General features: G+C 41.6%; 1 pseudogene; it reads right to left on the bottom strand.

Annotated features, from left to right (window-relative positions):
* Positions 1 to 20,274: 20,274 nt before the first annotated feature.
* On the bottom strand, positions 20,275 to 20,755 carry LOC123580146 (annotated as a pseudogene).
* Between the last annotated feature and the right edge of the window lie 3,412 nt (positions 20,756 to 24,167).

Genomic DNA, 24,167 nt, shown 5'->3' with positions numbered 1-24,167 from the left:
ACAAAAAAAAAAGAAGAAGAGAGGGGCATCTGGGTGGCTCAGTCAACTAAGCATCCGACTCTTGGTTTCAACTCAGGTCATGATCCCACGGTTCATGCTGACAGTGTGGAGCCTGCTTGGGATTCTCTCTCTCTCGCTCTCTGCCCCTCCTCCACTCTTTCTCTCTCTCACTCTCTCCTTCTCTCAAATAAACTTAAAAAAAATTTTTTTAAAGAAAAGAAAGAAAAAAAAAAAGAAGAGAATGATCTCTGCTTCAGATGCATTGAACATGAGGAGCCCACAGAACATTCAGATAGAAAAGCCCAGCACATACAGGCAGAAGCACTTTAAAGCCAAAGCTTTATTCAACTTTCTCTTGTCTATAATCATGCCTCAAAAAAGCTCCTGTTTTAGTAAATCATGGCCCATATCTGTTTGCCAGAGAAGCTGACGAAGCAGGTTTGTTTTCTTAACTTATTTTTTTTTTTAGCCTGTGGGGTCTCCCATTTCATGCTTCTGTTTATCCAAGTTTTATTTACAATATCCTAATAAATCTCTATGCCGTAGTATCATGTGGACATGAAGATAGTTTCAGGGGTTACCCATGAGTGCTGTAATGTTAGGAACCATATGGCAATGCTTTACTGTTGAGGACAGAGGGATCTCACTGTGTGAGACTAAGTCAGGTTTCTTGCTCTTGACTTAAGGAGAATGCTTCAGACAGAAGGCCAGATGGAGGCTCATGCAGGCCCTGTCCAAACCACCACTGGGCTAGGAACAGTGAAAAATGGCCACGCTATTCCTTCCTCACTTAGATGATGACAGGTGGGATGCGAATTACTTCTATAATAAAAGCATAAGTAAAAACTCTTGTCCAAATGTCCCTAAGTCTTACTGGCTTGCGGATATAAATCAAGTCATATCAGTGTAGTTCCTTAGCCCCCTTCTTAAAGCCTGCCCACACCACTTGGGGGAGCCCTGCATGGGTTAATATTTTGATATCATTCCATCTGAACATATATGTGGTGTATATTGTTTTGTCATCTCTTTTTGCACTTAATGTACTGTAAACTTTCTCCTATGGGTTAGATATTTTTCTATAACATGATTTTTTTATGGTTATGTAGTATTTCATCATATAGCTAATTTGTTTTAACCAGCCTCTTTATTGTTGTACATTTACTACCAATAATAAGTAATTCTGTGGTGAATATCTTTGCACATATTTCTAATTATGGTCCTGAAATAATTCCTGGCCATGGAATTGTTTGGCCAAGTGCTTATCAAAAAGGGTTAATGCTAGAATTACTAATAAATAATGATATCTCAAGTACTACTAAACATTGGTCCAATGGGAGGTAATTCCTCCGGAGAGAGCTCTTGAAAACAAAAATGCAACACTTACAGCCTTTCAATAATGCATTTTAAGGGTGCCTGGGTGGCTCAGTGGGTTAAGTGACCAATTCTTGATTCCGTCTCAAGTCATGATCTCACAATTCATGAGACTGAGCTCTGCCTTGAGCTCTGCACTGACAGCGCAGACCCTGCTTGGGTTTCTCTCTCTCTCCCTTTTTTCCTTGCCCCTCCCCTTTTCATGCACGCATGTTCTCTCTCGGTCTCAAAATAAATAAACTTGAAAAAAAATAATGCATTTTAAGCAACAAAAACCATTCCAGATTTATCAGTACAGAGGAACAATTTTGAATTTTGAAACCCCTTTATAAGGTGACATTTGTTTCCTAAAACTTAAATACAATATTTTTATGTAGGAATGGTAGTATCTATTTAAAAGACAATAATGGGGGTGTCTGGGTGGCTCAGTTGGTGGAGCGTCCGACTTTGGCTCAGGTCATGACCTCGAGGTTCGTGAGTTCGAGCCCAGCATCGGGCTCTGTGCTGACAGCTCAGAGCCTAGAGCCTGCTTCAGATTCTGTGTGTGTCTCTCTCTGCCTCTCCCATGCTTGTGCTCTGTCTCTCTCACTCTAAAAATAAATAAACATTAAACATTTTTTTAAATAAATAAAATACAATAATGTATAAGTTGTTTATTAGTGAATGTATCATCACCAAGTCATGCAGGGATATTTTATACTGTAGGCGAAAGCTTGGCCTCCCAGAGTTTGTTAATTTTCTACCATGGAGATTTTAAAGGTCCAGTGGTCAGTAAGGGATTAAGTGGGCGGTATGACTTGTATCCTTAACTAGATTTTAAGAGAAAGGAGTTGTCACCAATACATTTTGACCAAATGTCTTATTAAAGGCGCCACCAAGAGCAGAGCTTGGAAGCAAGTGTAGCCCCGACGCCCCTGGCAGCCCGAGCATTCTGTACTGTAATAACTCATCAGCAACAGGATGAAGTAGTTTATGTTCCAGACTTTGCCTCCTGGTATCTAGATTTTTATAGGTGTTTTGACTGAGGTGTAGAGGAGGCATTTTTTGGCCACTGATTTCTATTCCAGATTGCGGGATGTGAATAATTTGGTAAATTAACATCAATGGGTTAGACTGTTCTTTGTTACCAAAGGCCCCTGGGCTGCCTGTTCCACTGGATGGTCACATTAATTTGTAACCACATGAGGATGGCTGCTGGGCACACACGCCCAAGTTAAATTTCCTTTTGCAGGTTTTCCCCCTATTTTGGATATTCAGGTAGCCACTGAAGTCTGAGGCAGCTCTCTCTTGTGCATTCATAATTCTGACTAAACCTAGGGTTTCCAAAACTAATATCAGAGAGGAAAGATCCAAACCTTAGTGCCTTTGTGGCTTTTTTTTTTTCTGGGGCCAGCTTTCGGCCATGTTTCCAATGATCAATCTGTACCCCTAGTTATACACTAAATGCATAAACTGTGTGTGCTGCAAATGATGTTTTTCTAGCCTGTCCGTATAGCCTATTAAACCAGAGTTGGCAGTTTTCCATCCCTTAGGAGAAGCATTTGGCATAAATAATATTGTCATTTGGGAAGGCTAGACATGGTTTGAAGAAGTGACCTTGTATAAATATTGTCTGAGGTATGACTGAGGCTAAATTATAATACAGGGAGCTAGTATAGTCTGGGCTCTGGGCCCTCCTGGTAATGAAGTTGCTTCTTGTAGCAATGGAACTCTTCAAATTGAAAATGTAATCAAATATATCAGATGCTGTTAAAAACACAGGAACGAGCCTATTTATGAACCCCCAGGGTCCAAAGAATGGCAATATGTTACTGGAATTTCTTTGTCATTCAAATGGATTTGTCTTTTTAAGAGACAAAATGTCCTAGAAAGTGCCTTTTGTCTTCACCGCAGAACTTCCCCCCAGTGTTGAGACTGCTGAACATGCCAGGCCTTTGTTGATCCTCTGCCCACATGTGGGATGAGCAGTGGGCACAGACCACAGTGTCCCTGGCTGTTTGTGGGTGACTTTGTCAGTAGAACAAATACAACCCCTAATAGCCACTTTCCATTCCCTTTTCATTATCCTTGTTTAGAATTTTATTTCCTGGGTGACTCAGTTGGTTTAGCATCCAATTTCGGCTCAGGTCATGATCTCACTGTTCATGGGATCAAGCCCTGCATTGGACTCTGCACTGACAGCTTAGAGCCTGCTGGAGATTCTCTCTCCCTCTCTCTCTGCCCCTCCCCTGCTCTGTGTCTTTCTTAAAAATAAATAAATAAACATTAAAAAAAATTTATTTCCCCTTTCCTGGCCAATGTTACTCAAATGGCCTACTAATCATACAGAACTCCTGCCCTTCACTCTCTCCTCCTTTTATCAACTGATTTGTCAGATCTGTCTTTCAAAAGCGTGATTTTATTTTTATCAATCCATTGATTTATTCATTTATTCATTCCACAAATATTGATTGAATGTGGACCATTTGTCAACCACTTAGCTCTCTGCTATAAGATTTACAGTCTAATGGGGCAGACAGATATTTGACAAATAATCCCAGTATTGAACAGACAATTATAAGATAATGTGAGCATTCTGCAGGGATGAAGCAAGATTCTTTGGTAGTATAAAACGAAGACACTTTCTCTGGATGGAGGAGCAGGGGAGGCTCCTCTGAGGAAATGATAATTATATTGCAGTGTGAGCATGTATAGGTATAGATTTTAGTGAGGCAAAAGAGTAAGGCGGAGAGTAGGACAGGAGGGGCTGGGTGGAGTGTTTCCCTAAAAGAGGAACAGGCCATGGCAAGGGTAAGCGTAGTGCCATCTGAGGAATGGAGACAAGGCGGCTATGGCTGGAATATGAAGGATGAGGGCCACGCCAGGAGGGCTATGTAAGTCATGTTAAGGATTATGGTCTATGTCTACTAGTTGTGGGAAGTCATTGAAGAGCATGTAAACAGTCTGTGACTGGATCAGATTTGCATTGAGAAAAGGCCAGTTGGGCCGCAGTGGGGGGAATTGATTGGCAGTGGCAAAGAAATGAGGAAGGGGAGATAATAGTGAACTCAGGTATTAGCAGTGGAGATGAGAATTAGACAGGTCTGAATGTTGTTTATGTGGGGAAAAAAAAGACACGGTGTTTTATAATAGATTGGACATGAGGGAGAAGACATCATTGAGGATGATTGTGAGGCTCCAGTATGTGCAGCTGGATTGGTTGAGCTGCCATTTACTGAGTGGGGGGTTCCTGAAAAAGAGGACTGGAATCATGAGCAAAGACCTGGAATTTATGTAGAGAAATGATACACAAACTCATGAGAAAGGATGAGTTCACTAGAGGAGAAAGGATAATTAGAGGAGAAATGAAAATATTTTGAAACTAAGCATAAAGAAGAAAATTCTAGTCAGAATTAAGAGCAAACTTGTTGAGTTTCAAGGAATTGCAAGGAGGAGGGCAGTAGGAAATGAAAACACACAGATGTGATTGGAGAAGTTGGCAGACTGGACCATGTAGAGCCATGTAGTCCATTGGGAAAGGATTTTAGCTTTTAACTGAGTGAGATGGGAAGTTATTGGAGGGTTGCTTTTTGTGTTTTGTTTTGTTTTGCTTTGCTTTGTTTTAGAGAGAATGTGTGCAAGCTGGGGAGGGGCAGAGAGAGAGAGAGAGAGAGAGAGAATCTCAGGCAGGCTCCACACCAAGCACAGAGCCTGACCTGGGGCTCCATCTCATGACCATGAGATCATGACCTGAGCCTAAATCAAGAGTTGGACGCTTAACTGAATGAGCTACCCAGGTGCCCCTATTGGAGGGTTTTGATCAGAGGAATTACATGGTGTGACTTAGACTTTTGAAAGATTACTGTGGCTGCTCTGTGGAGAAAAGACTTTAGGGAAATAAGGCCAACATCAAGGACATCAGTTGGGTAACAATTGCAATAATCCAAGTGGAAGATGGCAGTGGTGGTGACTTACTCACATGAGGGTGGTAGCTGAGAAGGTGGTAAGAAGTGGTTACAGCCTGGATAGATTTTTAATATAGAACCAGCGGCATTTTCTGATGCACTGTTGTAGTGAGAAAGAAAGAGAAGAGTGAATGATGACACCAAGATTTTTGGCTGGAGCTACTGGAAAGATGGATTGTCTTTCACAAAGATGTAGAAGATAGTTGGAAACTTGGGAGTTTGGCTTTGAATATTATGTTTGAGATCCTTATTAGGTATCCAAGTGGAAAGATTAAGTAGGCTGATGGACATATGGCCTGAAGTTCAAAGGAGAGATACAGCATAAAAATATAAATTTGGTTATATTTGAGGTGTAGATAAATGACACTGAAACTCATGAGAAAGGATGAGTTCACTACAGGAGAAAGGATAATTAGAGAAGAAATGAAAATGTTTAGAAACAAAGCATAGAGAAGAAAATTCTAGTCAGTGATCAAGGTTTATATCACCAGGAATAAGACATACCAACATCATGTACCCCTTGATATGATGCACTGAGAAGAGTATAACATCACTTTTGTGGTATTTTTGCCCAAAAATGGATAATCTCACTATATCCATGAGAAAATAGCAGATATCCAAACTGAGAGACATTCTACAAAAATAATGACCAGCACCCTTCAAAAGGTCAAGGTCATGAAAGACAATGAATAAGAAACTCACAGATTAAAAAAACTAAAAAGGCATAACAAGTAAATACAGTGTGAGACTCCAGATTGGATCCTGGAACAGGAAAAGTATATTAGTGGGAAAACTGCTGAAATTCAAATAAAGACTGTAGTTCAGTTAACAGTATTGTACCAATGGTATTTTCCTGGTTTGGATCATTGCACTATGGTCATATAAAATGTAAATATTAAGGGAAGCTCGTTTAGAGAAATGGGTGAACTTCCTGTTTTATTTTTTGCAACTTGTCTATAGTCTAAAATTATTCCAAAAGAGAAAGTTTTAAAAAGTTAGGTTATGGCTTTTAGGCATGTACCCCCCAAGGATATGGCTGCCTTCATTTCCAGTCTTTCTAGCTTGGCATAGAGATGCTGAAGATGTTGGCAGGACCTCCCAAAGGGGTCTTTAGACTGTGTGAAAGACTTTGTACTTTTCTCTAAGAGCCAGTGAAGGATTAGGCAGGGAATGTGGAGGAAGATGGGAAACTAGACATGTTTGTTTTAGGCAAAAAGAGACAAGAAAACAGAATAAATACTGGGTTAGGCCCAGATTCAGGCAAACACCCAGTTACTCTCAATTATTCATCCTGTTCTCCAAACAGAATTGACCATGAGTTAGTTCATGACTCACAAGGGTGTTAGCACATTGTAACGTCTGGCTGGGAAGATTGCTCAAATCCCAGAGGATTATCCTTGTGGAGCCTTGCAAGTGTCCTGTTTTCTCCCGACACTCCTACAGTGCAGGCAGAACTGTAGAGGGGATTTTAAGCTTGTAAGCCTTAAAGGTAAGTTGTGGGTGCATTGTATCTGACCTTCCTTGTCTGGAATGTTTCCAGAACAAAGCTGGATTGAGATACCAACCTACAGTGAACGATCTAAATGATCGTTAGAAATGGGGCGAGAGACTCTTCCTGCACTCTGCCAACTCTGCTGGGGCAGAGGGTCACGGTAAGATGGGGCGGGGCAGGGAGTATTAGAGAATCCAACACATCAAAGTTCCCAAGGGTGTTTGTGGACCAGTTGGAGACGGTGACTGAGAAGTACTAATTAGAAAATGACATATTAAGTATTAGCCTTGGGGAAATTATACAAGTGGTTCATACAGAGGACAGAAAGGTTCCCTGAAGCTGAGGAGTCTATGCCTCTGCCCAAAGAAAGGGTGAACCATTGAGAAACGTGCTCTTTCATCTGCCTGCTGTCCTATGGGGGATAGGCTAGAAATCAGGAGAGTCCCTGGAGTCTAGGGTAGGATCACCTCCGCACCCTCACTATTACCAACGTACCTCATTGCCTGGCCTGGCAGGAAACTGCATGTCAGTACCAATGGCTAGATCTCCTCTTAGAAACTCTGAAATCATGAAATCCAATACCCTAAAGTTTAGATCCTACAAAATCCTATTATTAATGGTAGCTGTCAATTTCTGAATACTTACTACATGCTAGGCTCTTTATATAATTGCTTCTAATCCTTCTAGCAACCCTTCAAAGTAGTCATTATCATCCCCGTATGACAGGATTTTACCTGTGAGGAAATAGAGACTTAGCTTGTCTGAGGTTATACAACTAGTGAGAAACTAAGTTGGGATTTGAACCCAGGCCTGGCTTCCTGCAGAATCCCAGAGCTCTCCACTAAAATTAATGCCTTCCTAATATAGAGTGGACCCATGGAGCCAGGAGTAAGTAATCCCCTGGGAGAATATTAGCGACTCTGGGAAGTGCAGTGACTGGCACTGACCCAATTTTATAGACATATACCAATGTGCAGGATTTCAGGAAGTTTCACTAGGGATGTGGAATCAGCAGCCCATGACTCATCAGGCCAAATTCGGGGGAGGCTGCCTGATGGTGAGGCTGCAGGCAGTTTACAGTAACTGAGATCTGTGAAGAGTGAGGGGGAAGGGCCTGAGAGTCATGACCAGCACACCTGGGCTCCTGATGTTGGAAACTCATGAGGATGTTCTGTCAGTGTTGGCCTTAAGCTCCATTTCTGGCTTAAATTTGGGTGGCTTACCAAGCCTCAAAGGCGGAAAGAACAAATCATGTTGAGAGTTTGACAGTAAGCGAGGTCCAGGGTTCGAGCTGGCTCTTTGCCACAGGGTTGACGTGTGAAGAGGGGCAGAGTAGCTTCTTCCTCACCATCAAAGTCTGTCATCTGCCCCAGGCATCCCACACACAGAAAGGTAGCCAGGCCTCAACCCCACTTTCTGGAAAGAACCCCTTTGATGCAGAATTATGGAGGAGTCTAGGCCCACAAAAGGCATTATATATAACAAACTACCATATTGACAAAACAGATATGCTATTAACTATTTTCATTAGGTTCAAGCAATAGGGCAAGAGCATTTTGGGTGTTGGGGACATTTTAAGAAGTCATTGTTTTCTAGGAAAGGTAAAGGAGGGGAAAAAAAGTCACCTTCTCATTGTGGGTATTGAGGAGACAGTAAAACATGAACTCTGCAGCACCATTTAAAAGATCCAACCCCTGCCTTTTCCCTGTTCTATCTTCCACTGTTGCTTTCCTTAGCCTTTGCTCCAGTTATATCCTTCTCTTGCCAGTCTGCTTTTACATGCTTCTCTCTCTCCCTGACATAGCCCTGCCTGATTCCTCTCCCTGCTCCCTATCACCTCAGTCACTCCTACCTGTCCTTCATAACTCAGCTCAGTGTTTCCTGTCCCCACCCCCCGCAGCTGCCAGGGATATCTTCCCTGCTTACCTAAGCTATTTCCAGCTGTAAACTAGACTTCTCTACACGGATGTCCCACTGGCTCCTCCAAGTGAGTTGATCTGCACTTCCACGTGGGTTCCTTATCATCTCAGTGCCTCCATTGACCATCTCTGATCCTTCTCTCCCCATCTCCTTTATTCAATCACCCAGTAAGTCCTGTCCATTCAGATAACAATAAGGTTGAGCCCTTAATATATGTTAGATATTGTCAAAAGTACTATACGTGTGCAAACTCACTTAAGCCTCAGACAACAACACTATAAAGTGGATCCTGTCATCCTATTGCTTTTTGGATGAGAAAATTAAGGCAAAAGACCATATAAGTAGTTTGCCTAAAATCACACAGCTAAAAAGTGATAGAACCAGGATTAGGACTCCAAAGCCTTATCTCCTAAATATGTCTCAGTCTCCACAGGCCACCATAATCTCATTTCCCCCTGCAATCTATCCTTATAATGCAGTTAGAGTCATTTTTCTGAGTGAACTCTCCTTGACTCAACTTCCAGCTTCTTATTTCCCTCTAGACAGACCCCACATGTCTTAAGGCAAATGAAAAGGCACTTCTCCCATATACCCCTGCCCACCTTCCAGCCTTATCTCATGCCACACCTCAGCTCAACTCCTGGGTCCAGGACTTCCTGTCTATGGAGCACTATGGTCTCCTCCTCTCTCTGCCTAGTCATACTCTCTTCGCCCTTAGATCTCAACTCGGATGTCACTTCTTTCAGCAAGCTCTCCCTGGCCTCTGACTCCTTGGTCCTGCCACGGCATCCAGTGCTTACCTCTTTGCAACAGTCATCCTTCCCTTGAAGAGTCTGCTCCCTTCCTCTGTCTTCTGCATTAGCTGTAGGCTCTCTGAATGCAGATGTTGGGTCTTGTTTTCAGTGAATCCCCCAGGAATAGTAAAGTATTCAACAAATGTTTGTTAAATGTAGGAATAAAGTGTATCAAATTTCTGACCTGACTGATTGTACAAAGGTCCCTATCCCTACATCTTCCCAATGATATTACATGCAAAATTGCCAGATTTGTGAGTGAAGATGGTATTAAAGAGCAGATGACATGGAAGAGGGGACCACAAAGGGAAACAGCCACTCTTCCCTTGACACAACATCAACTTCCATTTCCCAAGGGGATGCAGAAGCCTTCTTGGGACTTTTTGCTTGAGAGTCTGGCTTTAAATCATTTGTCCTGCATGTATCCAGTAATCAGAGGGCTGTGGAAAGTTCGGGCTACCTGCAGTTCCTTACAGGTGTCATCACTACTCATTTGCTGGCTTTTGGACTTGGATGTAGCTGTACAAAGCCTCATTTTACTCATTTGGAAAAGACTACCTGGGCTTCAATTTGGGGAAGTATAACAAATTAGATGCCCTGGCTAACCCTTTCAACTGAAACAACTAAAATGAAATAACACAGGGGCGCCTGGGTGGCGCAGTCGGTTAAGCGTCCGACTTCAGCCAGGTCACGATCTCGCAGTCCGTGAGTTCGAGCCCCGCGTCAGGCTCTGGGCTGATGGCTCAGAGCCTGGAGCCTGTTTCCGATTCTGTGTCTCCCTCTCTCTCTGCCCCTCCCCCGTTCATGCTCTGTCTCTCTCTGTCCCAAAAATAAATAAACGTTGAAAAAAAAAATTTTTTTAAATGAAATAACACAAAAAGAAAGTTTTTTGTTTTTGTTTCTTAAACCACATTGTTCAAGTGTCCTAAAAGTAAAGAATCTGAGAATCTCAGGGTGCCTGGGTGGCTCAGTAGGTTGTTTCCAACTCTTGATCTCAGCTCAGGTCATGATGCCATGATTTAGGAGATCGAGCCCCGTGTCAGGCTCTTTGCTGACAACGCAGGAGCCCTGCTTGGGATTCTCGCTCTCTCCCTCTTTCTCTGCCCCTCTCCTGTTCATGTGCACTCTTCTGTCTCAAAATAGCAAAATAAACTAAAAAAAAAAAAGAATGTGTGAATCCCCAAAATGAGGTTAAGAGCGGGAAGTCAGAGGTAACTGAAGAATAAGGTGATTTCCATTCTAAGGTTTTTGCCTCAGCCAGGAAACTTGAACTTCTATTTTGATGAATATGCAGGACTTGAGAAATTGGAGATAAAGCCTTGAGCTTGCCCAAAGTGGAAACTGAATAAGACATAAACCGGGATCCCAAAGGCATGAGCCAGAAAAAAACTCTGCTATACGGAAGGTGAGATCAAGGAGACTTGCTTATATTGACCTAGCCACTGGGTGGAGGGACAGAACAGCTCCTCCCCTAAAGTTATATAACCATAACTGAGCCTTCATAAGGAGTTTCCAGTCTGAATTCATGCCACCTGAGTAGTCAAAAAAACGTTGTGTGAAGAAGCAACTTAAAGTAGTACCAGAATAGTGCCCCCAGGAGACTGACAGAAGTAACTTGAATCTTCTTGAAAGGTACTCACCTTCAACTCAAGCCTTTAACATTTTTTTCCAGATAAAGTTACAAGGAAAATGAACAACTTGTAATAAAAATAAAACTCAAAAATATCCTAGGAAAACAGTACACTATGAATGAAAACAAGAAGAAAAAAAAAGATAGCAGAAGCAAAATTGCAATTATGAAAATATTTAATAGGTAAAAACAAGACATTATAAACAGAAATATTTTACAGAAAATATTTAATTTAAAAGGAAAAATTGAAAATGTTCATTATTTTATTTTATTTTATTTTATTTTATTTTATTTTATTTTATTTTATTTTATTTTGTTTTGTTTTAAATACAATATACTCCCCAACATGGAGCTCAAACTCACAACCCCAAGATCAAGGGGTCCTACTTAGCCAGCCAGGTGCCCTAAGCATTGAAAATGTTCTACTTAAGATCCAAAAAAAGAAAAAGAGGTCCATTAGACATCCAGTATTTTACCGGAAACCCTAGTCAATGCATTGCCTGGAAAATTAGAAAAGATAAGAAGAGGGAAAAAAATAGCATCGTTTGCATAGCTAGTGCTTGAAAATTTAAATGGAAAGAAAAGCTTTGAACACTCAAAAAGATCTACAGATTGAGGATGCATAAGTGAGTTTGCAGCAAGACTGGATTCAAGAGCAATAAATGAACAATCACATTCATCATCAGTGCTCAATAAAAAAAAGTATTTTAAAGAAAATAATCATTTATGGAAACACCAAAATGTAAGTAGGAACAAATCTAAGAAGACAATGTGAAACTGCTTTGTGAACAAAATTATAGAACTGTATTGAAATTCGAAGAAGATCTAATAAATGGAGCCAGATAACAGATTTTTCAACAGGAAGCTTCAATAGCTTAAGTATTGTTAAATATAGAGATTCAATAGAATTCAAGTCAGTATTCTCCAGAGGTTTTCCTGGGGCTTGACAAATCGATACTAGAATTTTTATGAAGAAGTAAAAGGCCTAGAATAGCCAGTACTCTTGGGAAGATGAAGAGAGGCTGGGGAATTTGTCCTACCAGATATCAAGACCTAACTGAGCTACAAGAATTAAGTCAATGTGATATCGGCGCAGGGACAGACAAACAGATCAGTAGAACAGAATAGAGGGCTCTAAAAAATATGGACATATAAAAACTTGAATTAGGACAAAGTAGCCATTGTAGATAGCATGGAAAGAAACAAATGGTGTGGGGACAATGGTTATTCATAGGGAAAAACCTGAAATTAAATCCCAATTTACACCATATACAAATAGCAAGTTCAAGTACAATAAAGACTTACATATGAAAGGCAAAGGTGTAAACTTTTAGAAGACAAATTAGAAGAATATCTTTATGATAGTCTAGAGTAAAGAAGGATTTCTTTAAGCAAAATACAAAAACATAGACCATAAAATAAATTTTAAAAAATCCAAATCTGTCAAAGGTCTGTTGTAAAAAGACATTGTATAGAGAGTAAAAAAAGTCATACAAATGAAGATATTTCAACACATAAAATCAATAATCAAAATGACTAGTACCCAGAGTATTTTCAAAATTCATATAAATCAATAAGAAAAAGACAATACAATCCAGTAGGAAAATGGACAAAAATAGGTACTTTATGAGAGAGGGGTTCAACCTTACTAGTGCTCATCCTTTTTATTAATCTAGGAAATACATATTAAAATTATAATTTCCAGGGCACCTGAGTGGCTCAGCTGGTTAGGTATCTGACCCTTGATCTCACCTCAGGTATTGATCTCAGGGTTGTAGGTCCAAGTCCTGCTTTGGGCTAGGCTCCTCACTGGGTGTGAAGCCCACTTTAAACACACACACACACACACACACACACACACACATACACACACAAAACATCTGATAAATCCAGATGTTGGCCAATCTGTAATGAGACCTCTCATCCACTTTTAGCAGGAATGTAGCTTGGTATAAGCATCTCAGAAACACTTTGACATTACCTAATAAAGTTAAAATGTGTTTATCCTAAACTCATCCATTATATTTCTGAGTATGTAGCCGAGGGAAATTCTTACTATGTGAGCTGAAAGACATGTAGAAGAATGTATGAGCAGCATTGTTCATAATAGCTCCAATTCATAACACTCCAAATATCCATAAAGAGTAGAATGGATTGTGTGTGTGTGTGTGTGGGGGGCAGGTTATACAAAGGAAGATTACACAGCAGAGAAAATGATCAAGCTACTTTTACATGTAGCAACATGGATGAATCTTTAAAAACATAATGATGATTGAAAGAAATAAGCTACTAAGACTACTACAAGGAGTATGATTCCATTTACATAAAGAACAAAATTGGTAAAACAAAGTATTATACTCTAAGAGATGCATACATACTTGGTAAACTATAGAAAAGAGGGCTATGATTAATACAGAATTCAGATGCTGTTTCTCTTGCAGGGAAGAGAGGGTGGTATCATTGGAGAGAGGTCCACAGAAACCTCTAGAATACTGGAAATATCCTGTTTCTTATCCAGGACAGAGGTTACACTTTCTATCATTTAAAAAAATTTACAGATAAAATTATTCATTATAAAATATGTATTCTGCAAATAAATGAAAAGTTTGGTTTGTGCTAGTATGGCAAAGTTGAATGACACAAAGTGCATAAAGTGCCAGGCATCTAAGAAGTGCTCAATATGATATATGTCCAAATTTTAAAAATAGAATAAAATGATTCTAAGGCCTGGGGGTGAGAAAAGAAGGCACAGAGGAGTGGGCTGGATACTAGGATAGATTCTTATGGACCCCAAGTAGGGATGCAGAGACTCGGACATTGGCTGGAGCTGACCCAGTCCTGGAGAAATCTGCCAAGCAAAGCAGGCAGACACATTCCAGAAGATGGCATGTTTACAGCTTCTTGGCCCAACACCACGGCCACAAAAGCAGCCAGCCCAAATCCCTTTCTTCTTATCCACAGATGAGCCCCAGGACATTATACCTTTCCTGGGAGGAAATAATGTTTTCTAAGAGAAGCTGAGCCTCATTCACCATGTCTCCTCTCCACCCACCAGCCATGCAGAGATTTAGCAGAGAATGATGTGGGCATCAGATAGTGCTTATCCACCTCACCCTTGCCCATGGGCGGAGGGTCTCAAACATACCGGCTGGGGGCCAGGTCTTCCTGGGGGGTATTCAAGATCTTTTAAGAAACCTTAACTGAACATCTGCTAACTGCAAGACACTTTACCAGACAACATAGTGTTACATGTTGAATTATGTCCCCTCCAAAATATGTTAAAGTCTTAATTCCCAGAACCTGTAAATATGACCTTGTTTTGAAATAGGTCTTTGCAGATGATCTAGTGGGCCCTAGTCCAAAGCCACAGTTTCCTTATGAAAGGGAAATATGGACATAGGCACGTAGGAAAAAGGCCATGTGAAGATGAGCATTTTCCTGCCACAAGCTAAGGAACTTACCAGAAGCCAGGAGAGAGGCCTGGAACAGATCCTCCGTTAGTGCCTCAGCACCGCCCACACCTCGACCTCACACTTCAGCTCCTTAGAAATGTGACACCACACATTTCTGTGTTGTAAGCCACCCAGTTTGTGGTGCTTTAGTTTGGCGACCCTACAAATCTAATACAAATGGTGGACATGGAAGGGAGAAAGGTATAACTCCCTGCCCTCAAGGAGCTCACTGTCTCCAAGGGCATGGGAAAACAATTGCATTTTAAGCAGAATGAAATAAGTAAAAAGGCAAAAAGGCAAGGGAAGGCTTTTGGCTGTATAGGCTGGAGTGTGAGGAGTTCTAACTGCAGAGGACAAGACACAGTTTCACAGGGTCATCTATTTATCCTTTCTTCCACATATTCATTCATTCACAGGGGCTGTAGAATGTTCTGAGTAAGAGTCCAGGCTTTGAAATCAAGTAAGAGTTCATATGCCAAGTCAGGTGGTTCTTAGGTATATGATACCAGAAAAGTTTCCCTCATCTATAAAATGAGGATAATCATACCTACTTGACAGGGTCTGACGCATAGTAACTGTTCCATAAAAGCAGACAACTGTTGGCAGCATTACTATTCACCCAACTAAAGTTTACTGTGTCTGCTATGAGCCAGACAACGTATTAGGGATACAACAATAAGACAATAGTTCCTGCCTTCCCTGAGATCACAGTCTAGCTCCTTCCTGGCTTGGAGACAGACATAAAAGCAAACAGTTACAACATAATAGGATAAGTACTACTAGAGGTAGGCATCAAGGGAGAGCCAAGTTGGGAGTGTCTTGTCCTGAATGAGGCAGGGATGAGGGTAGAGGCAGAGAAGAAGGTGATGCTTGAGGTGACTTTTGAAGGATGAGTAAGGGTTTGTTGAGGAGAGAGCCATTCCAAGGAGGGGGAAGGAATGTGTATAAAGCAATAGAAACAGGAGAGAACAGGTGACATTTGGAGAAGGGCAAACAGTTTGGTGCAGCTGAAGCACAGGATCCTGAGTGAGGAGAGAATCTTGGGAAGATGGGCCAGGGCCATGTTGTGAGAAGTTCCATATGCCAGCCTGAGGAGTTTGGACTTTGTCTAAAGGCAGTGAGAGCTTTTGACTTTTTAAATAATGGACGGTAAGCAAGGGAGTGACATGGTAAGATTTGCTTTTAGATGTATTGCTCTAGCATTAGTGTGGAGGTGAGAAAAGGGGCAGGCTAGCCTGTTAGGAGGTTATCACATTAGTCAAGACCACAGACTCTGAAGGCTAGAACTGAGTCAGTGGTGATGGGGTAGACTTGGGAAACAGAACATAGTGTTAACTGACATCTGTGATGTCTGGTGGCTGCCCAGCATTTCGCAAACACCCTTCCCATGGTTGGGGGATTTCCCAGCCGATGTGTCCATTCTCCTCAAAGAAGAAGCCGGAAACTCACTTTCCCAGCGTCCCTGTCAGATGGGGCGCATGCGTAAAATCTGACCTCTGCCCATCAAGACTTAGTTTTGGGGAAGAGGGTTATGAAGAAGATAGCACATGTAATCCATTCTGACAAGGGTAGTGGGGGGACCCTGTAGTCACTCTCCCCCCAGGGGCTTGCCTGTGATGTGACGCACAGTAGTGCACCAGCCAGCGGTAGCAGCAGCAGGGTGTCTACTGGACAGCCGGGCTCGCAGGCCTTCCTGAAGATTCTCTGTGCTATCGAACAACTTAATAAATTCTTTTTGTTTGTTTGTTTGTTTAAGCTAGCTAGAGTGGCTTCCGTTATTTGTAACTAAGAACACAGCCTGGTACAAATAGAAATGACAAGATTTGGTGATAGATTGGGGGTGAGAGAGAACATGAAATCTGCAATGATGCCCAGATTTCCATCTTAGGTGCCTGGGTGAATGATAATGCTGTTAATTAAGCTTGGGAATGAGGAGGGAAGAACAGCTGTGGGAGGAGAGCTGGAAGTAATAATGAGCTCAGTTGAGTTCAGTTTTCAACATGCTGAGTTTGAGTTTCCTTTGGGACATATGGGTCCTAGATAGATACACGAAATATATGGATCTGGATATCAGTAAGGAAGTCTGAATATGAGTTTTAGGCTTGTTAGAATATATTTATCATTAGATTAATATTAATTGAACACTTAAAATGTTACAGTCACTGGGGAAACAACTATGAATAAGATAAAATCCCTGCTCTCATAAAATTTAATGGGATAAATCATAAATAAATAAACAGGTCAATAGAAAATGTGATTTGGGGGTGATATGTACTACAAAGAAGAGTGAAGTAAGGAGATAGAGAGTGATGGTTGGAGGTGGGGCTGGGAAGTGTGTCCAGGGAAGTTGTCTCTGTGGAGGTGACACTTGAATAGAATTAGAGAGTGAGCTCTAAAAAGGTTTGGGGGCAAAGAAAAGCAATCTAGGCAAAGGGAATAACAAATGCAAAGGGATAATAAGCTTAGAGTTTTTAAGGAGAAGCAAGAAGGCCAATGTGGCTAGAGTGAAATGAGCAAGAGAATGGTGGATGTGCAAGATGACTTCGCAGGGAGGTAAACAGGGACCAGACCACGTGGTATCTATACTGTTGACCATGATGAGGAATTTTTATTTCATTCTGAATTTGATGAGAAGCATCAGAGGTTCTGAGCAGGGTTCTGTGACTTATGGTTTTAAAGATCCCAGCTGCCACATGGAGTAACATCTTTGAGGGACAAAAGTAGAAGAAAATAGACCAGCTGGGAGGCTGTTGCATTAATGCAGGCAGATGATGGTGGTGGCTTAGACAGAAGAGATGATGAGGATGGCAGGTGGTGAGAAATGGTTAAATTATGGATATCTTTAGAAGGAACAATCAGTAGGACTTGCCAGTGAGATTGCTGTGGATGTTAGCGGGAGAGAAATCTTGGAGATTGACTCCCATGCTTTTGGCCTATGGAACTAGGTGACCAGTGACATGCTTTATTTATTTTTAAAATTTATTGATTTATTCTGAGAGAGAGAGAGCACATGTGGGCATGAGTGGGGACGGGCAGAGAGAGAGGGAGAGAGAGAATCCCAAACAGGCTCCACACTGTCAGTGCAGAGCCCAATGTGGGGGTCGAACTCGTGAACTGTGAGGTCATGACCTGAGCCAATATCAAGAGTTGGACACTTAACCAACTGAGCCACCCAGGCACCCCAGTGGTATGCTTTAATGAGGGGTGTGGTGAGAGCTGGTTGGGGAGTGGTGGTAGAAATAAAATATTTTGGTTTGAAAGTAAGTTGGAGATGTCTATTAGACCCCAAAACAGAAAGGTTGGGGCAAAACTGATCAATTTGGACATCATCCTCTCAGAGACAGTATTTAGCCACATCCCTTCCCTTCCCTCCCCCCATAAATCCATTCTCAAATCCCCCCTGCAGCCTCAGGGAAGCTTCCTGTCATGGGTGACTTATGGAAGGAATCTTTTATCTTTCCTCTCTGGCACAAGTCTTTCCCCAGGAGGTCTGTGCTGAGCCTACCACAAGTAAAATCTAGAAAATAGAAAAAGCAGAAAACCAAGACAAGACATTTTAAAGAAAAGTACATTGTATTGCAGTGCATTATGAATTTAAAAATTGTAAGTTGATTGATTATATATGTGTGCTACATGTTTTAGGATTTAAACTTCTGTAAAGCAGCAGTTGTTCTGTTCTGTGTTTTCTTGGGAGGCAGTTTAGAAAAGCGGTTAAGATCACTGGCCTTGGACTCCTACTCCTTGGGTCCAATTTAGAGATATGTAATTCTGGTCTAGTTATTAAATCTCTCAGCACCTCAGTATCCCCATATGTGAAATGGAGGTTGTAATAGAACTGCCATTTTAGGGCTATTGTAGAGATTAAATGACTGAGCCTGAGTAAAGCCCTTAGGATGGTTCCCATATAGAATGAACTCAATAATCACTGACTGTTAGTACATATTATGTGTTCTACAGGAACATAGCATATTGTGGATCCCACATAAGAAATACTCAAGCAGAGGCTAAAATACTCCTGTAAGAATGGTGTAGGAGGAACACCTTATTGGGAGGGGGTAGTTTCTGGATCTAAAACCTTCTAATTTTGGATTCTTTTCCATTCTATGAAGTAACTCCTGTGCTGCCTGGGAGCATGGTATGTTGATTGACCATGTGACAAAGTGTGAGGCTGGTGAAAACAGGGAACTTCTTGGTTTCCTTTAGATGCCATCATTTTTGTTGAGCTGCCTACCCTTATCCCAGATGCCAGAGGATCTGCTGTGCTTTCTGCTTACCTGGGTTCCCTGCCTCTGTCATCCTATCCAGACTCCTGATTCTTTAGGTGAGAGTCTGCTAGCCAGCTGACCATAAGGTGTAGTCTTTCATTATGGCTGGTAGGCAGTATTCACATTCATGACAAGTTTGCAGAGGTGAGCAGTGACGGGCACACTGAGTGAGGAAGAGGATTGCAGAACCTGCACTGGACACTGTAGTGGGATTTAGATAGTTGCAGGTCCCTGTGGCCCATCCTGCTGGAGCCCTGGGGAAAGTTATTCTAGAAGAAACTAAATGTATCTAAAATCTAAGTTCTGGAAAAGAGGAAATGAAATTTGTACACCGACCAGTTGTCACCATGCTTACATACAGGGCCGGACTCTATGTTCTCTGGAGAGAACGGATAAGATCTTTAAGTCTGAGAACAAACACGGTAAAACTCGTTTGCAGCTGTGTTTAAGTGTTGTGCTATTTGCAAGTAGGCGCCATATCCCTGCACTTGCTTCAGAAAATCCAGCTATGTGGTTTGCATTAAAACACACACACACACACACACACACACACACACACACACAAGAACCTAACCATTACAGTGTCAGCTCCAGGTGGTTCCTTTCTTTTTTGGTATTAAATCTGTTTAATATCTTTAATAATTCTCTTACTTCTAAATCTTTCCACAAAGGGCAGTACAGTTCTTCAGCTTATTGCAAACATGTCTTTAAAAAAAAAAAAAAAGCAACCTTAATGTTGAAGGTCTAGTTACAAAATTTTAGTTATTGGCATTATACCATAAAGCCAAATATTGTCCTTGTTTTAAAACAAGGTCAATATTTCACTGGAGAATATAGCCAACACATTTTTTTCCTCTATATATCTACATCCAATGGTGGTATTTTATAGGCTAATTTAAAAACAAATGCAAATTTTAAAAAATTAATGAAAGCCATGTTCTGCTCAGGAATACTATTGTACACATACCACGGAGGTTGTTTTTTTTTTTATTTTTTATTAAAAAAAATTTTTTTACGTTTATTTATTTTTGAGACAGAGAGAGAGCATGAACAGGGGAGGGTCAGAGAGAGAGGGAGACACAGAATCTGAAACAGGCTCCAGGCTGTGAGCTGTCAGCACAGAGCCCGATGTGGGGCTCGAACTCACGGACTGCGAGATCATGACCTGAGCCGAAGTCGGTCACGCAACCGACTGAGCCACCCAGGCACCCCCGGAGGTTGTTTTTACAGCAGATACTAGTTTGCCAAACTTCAATGGCGAAACACTAAGTTGTGAGTTTGGTATTGTCCCCCTAGCTGCTTCTTGCTGCCCTGGAGAATCTGGCCATGAGTGATGTTGACAAACCACCTTGTTGCCACCATTTCCCTTCTTACAGGTGACCGCACAGTGCAGAATATGCATATCCTTAAGATGCAAGGCCTAGCAAAAAGCCTCCCACAAATCCACTGGATATCAACATGTTCTGTTTGATAAATTCTGTTGCTTCTTCAATTATACTATTGATTTTAGGTGCTGCTGTATTTGCTCATTTCTCAATCTTTCACTTGGTTTACATCTTTTTTGCTCTCTTCCAGTCAGTCTGCACACAGCCACTGTGACGGGCAATCTGCAGAAGAGCAAAGCCACCTCCTACTGCAGTTGCTGTAAGCTCTCCAGCTCTCCGGGACAAAACCCCCTGCATGCCAGCCAGTCACACCACCCATTACAATCTGGGTGGCTACTGAGTATTTTTCTACCACAGGTCCAGAACTGTGGCCAAATACTCGATTCCACCAATGGTGTCTTCTTGCATACTCAGTTAAATCTAACCCTTCCTAGGACTCATCATCGCCTTCCTACTCTTGGGGGGTGGGTGCGGTTGGAGGGTGCGGTTCCGGGGTCGCCATGACACCGCCAGTCCAGGTGGTTCCTTTCAGATGTAACTGAACCAACCATCTCTCTCTGTTCTGCCCCTCCCTCACGGAGACTGTGAGGAGTGTGGTCCTCAGCCAGGTATTTAACAGAAGGTCTCACAAGGGGAAACGCTAACACTTTCACTGGGTCTTTGCATAACCAAGTGAGCAGCCAAATAAAAGCTTTTCCTAAAAGAACGTAACAGCCAAATGTCATGGGTGATTCCAGATTGGATCCTGAATTTAAAAAAAAAAAAAACTGTCAAATATATTTTGGGACAATTGAAGACAGTTGACTATGGATTGTATGCTAATTAGATCCTCATCATTCAGAATGTAGGCCACTGACCACACCAGCCTCATCACCTAGGAGCTTGTAAGAAATGCAGTGAAGGGGGGCGCCTGGGTGGCGCAGTCGGTTAAGCGTCCGACTTCAGCCAGGTCACGATCTCGCGGTCCGTGAGTTCGAGCCCCGCGTCAGGCTCTGGGCTGATGGCTCAGAGCCTGGAGCCTGTTTCCGGTTCTGTGTCTCCCTCTCTCTCTGCCCCTCCCCCGTTCATGCTCTGTCTCTCTCTGTCCCAAAAATAAATAAACGTTGGAAAAAAAAAAAAAAGAAAAAAAGAAATGCAGTGAAGGGTCTGGGTGGCTCCGTCAGTTAAGCATCCGACTTTGGCTCTGATCATGATCTCAGGGGTTTGTGAGTTTGAGCCCTGCATCAGTCTCTGTGCTGTCAGCGCAAAGCCCCCTTCAAATACTCTCTTTCCCTGTCTCTCTGCCCCTCACTCGCTCCCGTGCACACGTACTCTTTCTCTCTCAAAAATAAACATTAAAAAATAAATAAATAAATTATGGGCACCTGGGTGGCTTAGTCAGTTAAGCATCAGACTTCACCTCAGGTCATGATCTTGCAGTTGGTCAGTTAGAGCCTGGAGTCAGGCTCTGTGCTGACAGTTCAGAGCCTGGAATATTCTGTGTCTCCCTCTTTTCTCTGCCCCTCCCCCACTAGCACCCTGTCTCTCTCTCTCAAAATAAATAAACATTTAAATTTTTTTTAAATAAATAAGTTTAAAACAATAGAAATGCAGCATCAGTCCCCACCCCACGTCGTTTATATGCACATTAAAGATTGAGAAGCATGTGTGTGAGTGCTCGTGCATATTCCAAGTAGAATTCAGAGGTATGTTTGCAAACCAGACTGAAAGTGATGCTTTTAAAGGAACTGGATCGTAGATTCCTACAAGGCACCATGGACTGTCCTGCTGGAGCCATTAGTCTTCTAAGTGGACAGACCAGGCATGGAGCTATCTACTGCACCAAGAAGAGGAGGAATGATGGAGTTAGACCACCCCACGGGAAGAAGCTCCAGAGACCCAAAGGTGCCTGGGGATTCATTGTCACTATGCGACAAGAAGTCAACAAGGTTAGGAGTTTGGGTGTATCCCCTTAACTTGGTGGGGATTTTTTTCCCTCAGTTGGATGACACAGCTTAAAATTCCTTCCTTCATGTGTTGTAATTCCCTCTGGTTTTCCCCAACCTTTACTGTGGTTGGACAACACCCCTTCAACTTTGTGTGTTGGTGACAGGGGAGAAGTGAGACCTTCCCTGTGGTCACAGCCCTTAGTAGAGGCCTTTGCAGGGGTAGAAGCATCCATGGCAGGGTGCAGGGGGCCCTGGGTTCCAGGCTGCATTTTCTAGAAGGAGAGTTGGCACGTTGCCACTCCTGGGTCTCATTTAAGTGTCTCTGTCTCCTTGCGGGTCTGAGCCTTGTATTCAGGATTACTAACTCTGAGAACTTGTAAGTGCCAAATCACAGAAGGGGAAGTGGTCAGGATGAGCCTCCCCCAAGCCCCATATTTCTCTAGCTATAGAGAATTTGAGTCATGTTGGGGCATTTATTTCACATAAAGACTAGCAAAACCAAAAAGAACTGAGAAATTACCTCTCCCCATTCTTGTTTCCAAATTCCATTCAGGTTTGGAACTTATTTGAACAATTTTCATTTTGAAACATGAAAAGGTGGAAGATTCCAGCCTCTTTCTGTTAACAGTAGACAAAGATAAGCATCTCTCCACAAAGGTACAAGATTATGTTACCCTTCTGGAATCCTGGTAGCCAATTCAAGTTGTTTTTGAAGCACAATGCTACCCATGAGGCCTAAACCAAAAGAACCAGACATTCCAGATTGACTCAAATAATTCCATTTTTTAAATGTAATGTTCTGGCACCTCTGTGATTTCCATATTTGTTCCAGTTTTCATCACACCCTGTGATACTGAATGGCAACATCAGGAACAGAATGCTTCTTTGAATAACTCAGCTGCCTTCCTACCTTGTGGCTATCAGGTGTAGGACACAGTTTGTCAGGAATTAAAAGAAAACACAATTTCCATTCAAGAATTTAATTCTCTTTCAACACACATAAAAACGGGAAAATTTATTTTGTGGTTTATTGTGCGGAGGACAAGTCTTCTAAAAAAAACGAAAGAAAGCAATTCTCAATGGAAACTATGGATCTTTGATGAACTTTTTATTTCTGCATGATTTGAGATTTATGAAGAGCCAAACTAAAACCTATTTTGTTTTTCACTGTGTCTTATAAGTAGGGGAAAAAATGACATTAGTAACTATTGAGCCATGTGACTCTCAAATACATAGTAACTTGGCTTTGTATTCGCTCACAATGCTTCTAGAAACCCCACGATAGAAAGATTAAATCCTTTTCATTTTCTTTGGAACTATTTGGAAACATTCACAGCTCAGAGCTGGGATGTCCATCCTATAGTTTATGTAGCATAACTGTGCTGTCTCTGATTCTCCAGAACAAGAGTTTACAACCGAACTGGAAAACAACTGTCCTGCGCTACGTCTAGTCTAGCTACGTAGGCCAGACTTTATCAGTTTTTGGTACTGCTTGTGATAATTACCTCTTGCCAAACATGCTTGTCTGAATTATTCCATAAAACACGCTTGATAAATGGACTTATCAAGACCATTAGGTCTTGAAGAACTTAAATTAGTCCCAGATGACTCTCTTTTCAGTTAAAAGATAAATTTAAATAAAATGTGAATGTAAACATATTTTCAACTCAGAGTTCTATTTTAACCACTGAAGCACATTCTGGCACTAAGTACTGTATCTATTTTTGACATTTATGACTTTTGCATTTGTTGGAAACACACAAGACCTCAGGTGGCTGTATCTATTTTTTATATTTACGACTCTTTTGTATTTGCTGGAAACAAACAAGTTCTCAATTTTCTATCTGTAAAATGAAATAATAACAGATGCTTCATAAGGATCTGAGGATGAGTAAATAAGATAGTAGAAAGAAAGGGGTTTATCACAGTACCTGGTACATAGTGAGTGTTCAGTAAATGTTACAATAGAATTCCTTTAACTTGTGG

The sequence above is a fragment of the Leopardus geoffroyi genome, chromosome A1, assembly GCF_018350155.1.
Source record: "Leopardus geoffroyi isolate Oge1 chromosome A1, O.geoffroyi_Oge1_pat1.0, whole genome shotgun sequence".
Classification (NCBI taxonomy): domain Eukaryota; kingdom Metazoa; phylum Chordata; class Mammalia; order Carnivora; family Felidae; genus Leopardus; species Leopardus geoffroyi.
Note: the sequence above shows the minus strand (reverse complement) of the source record. Positions and strands in the feature narration are given on the sequence as shown.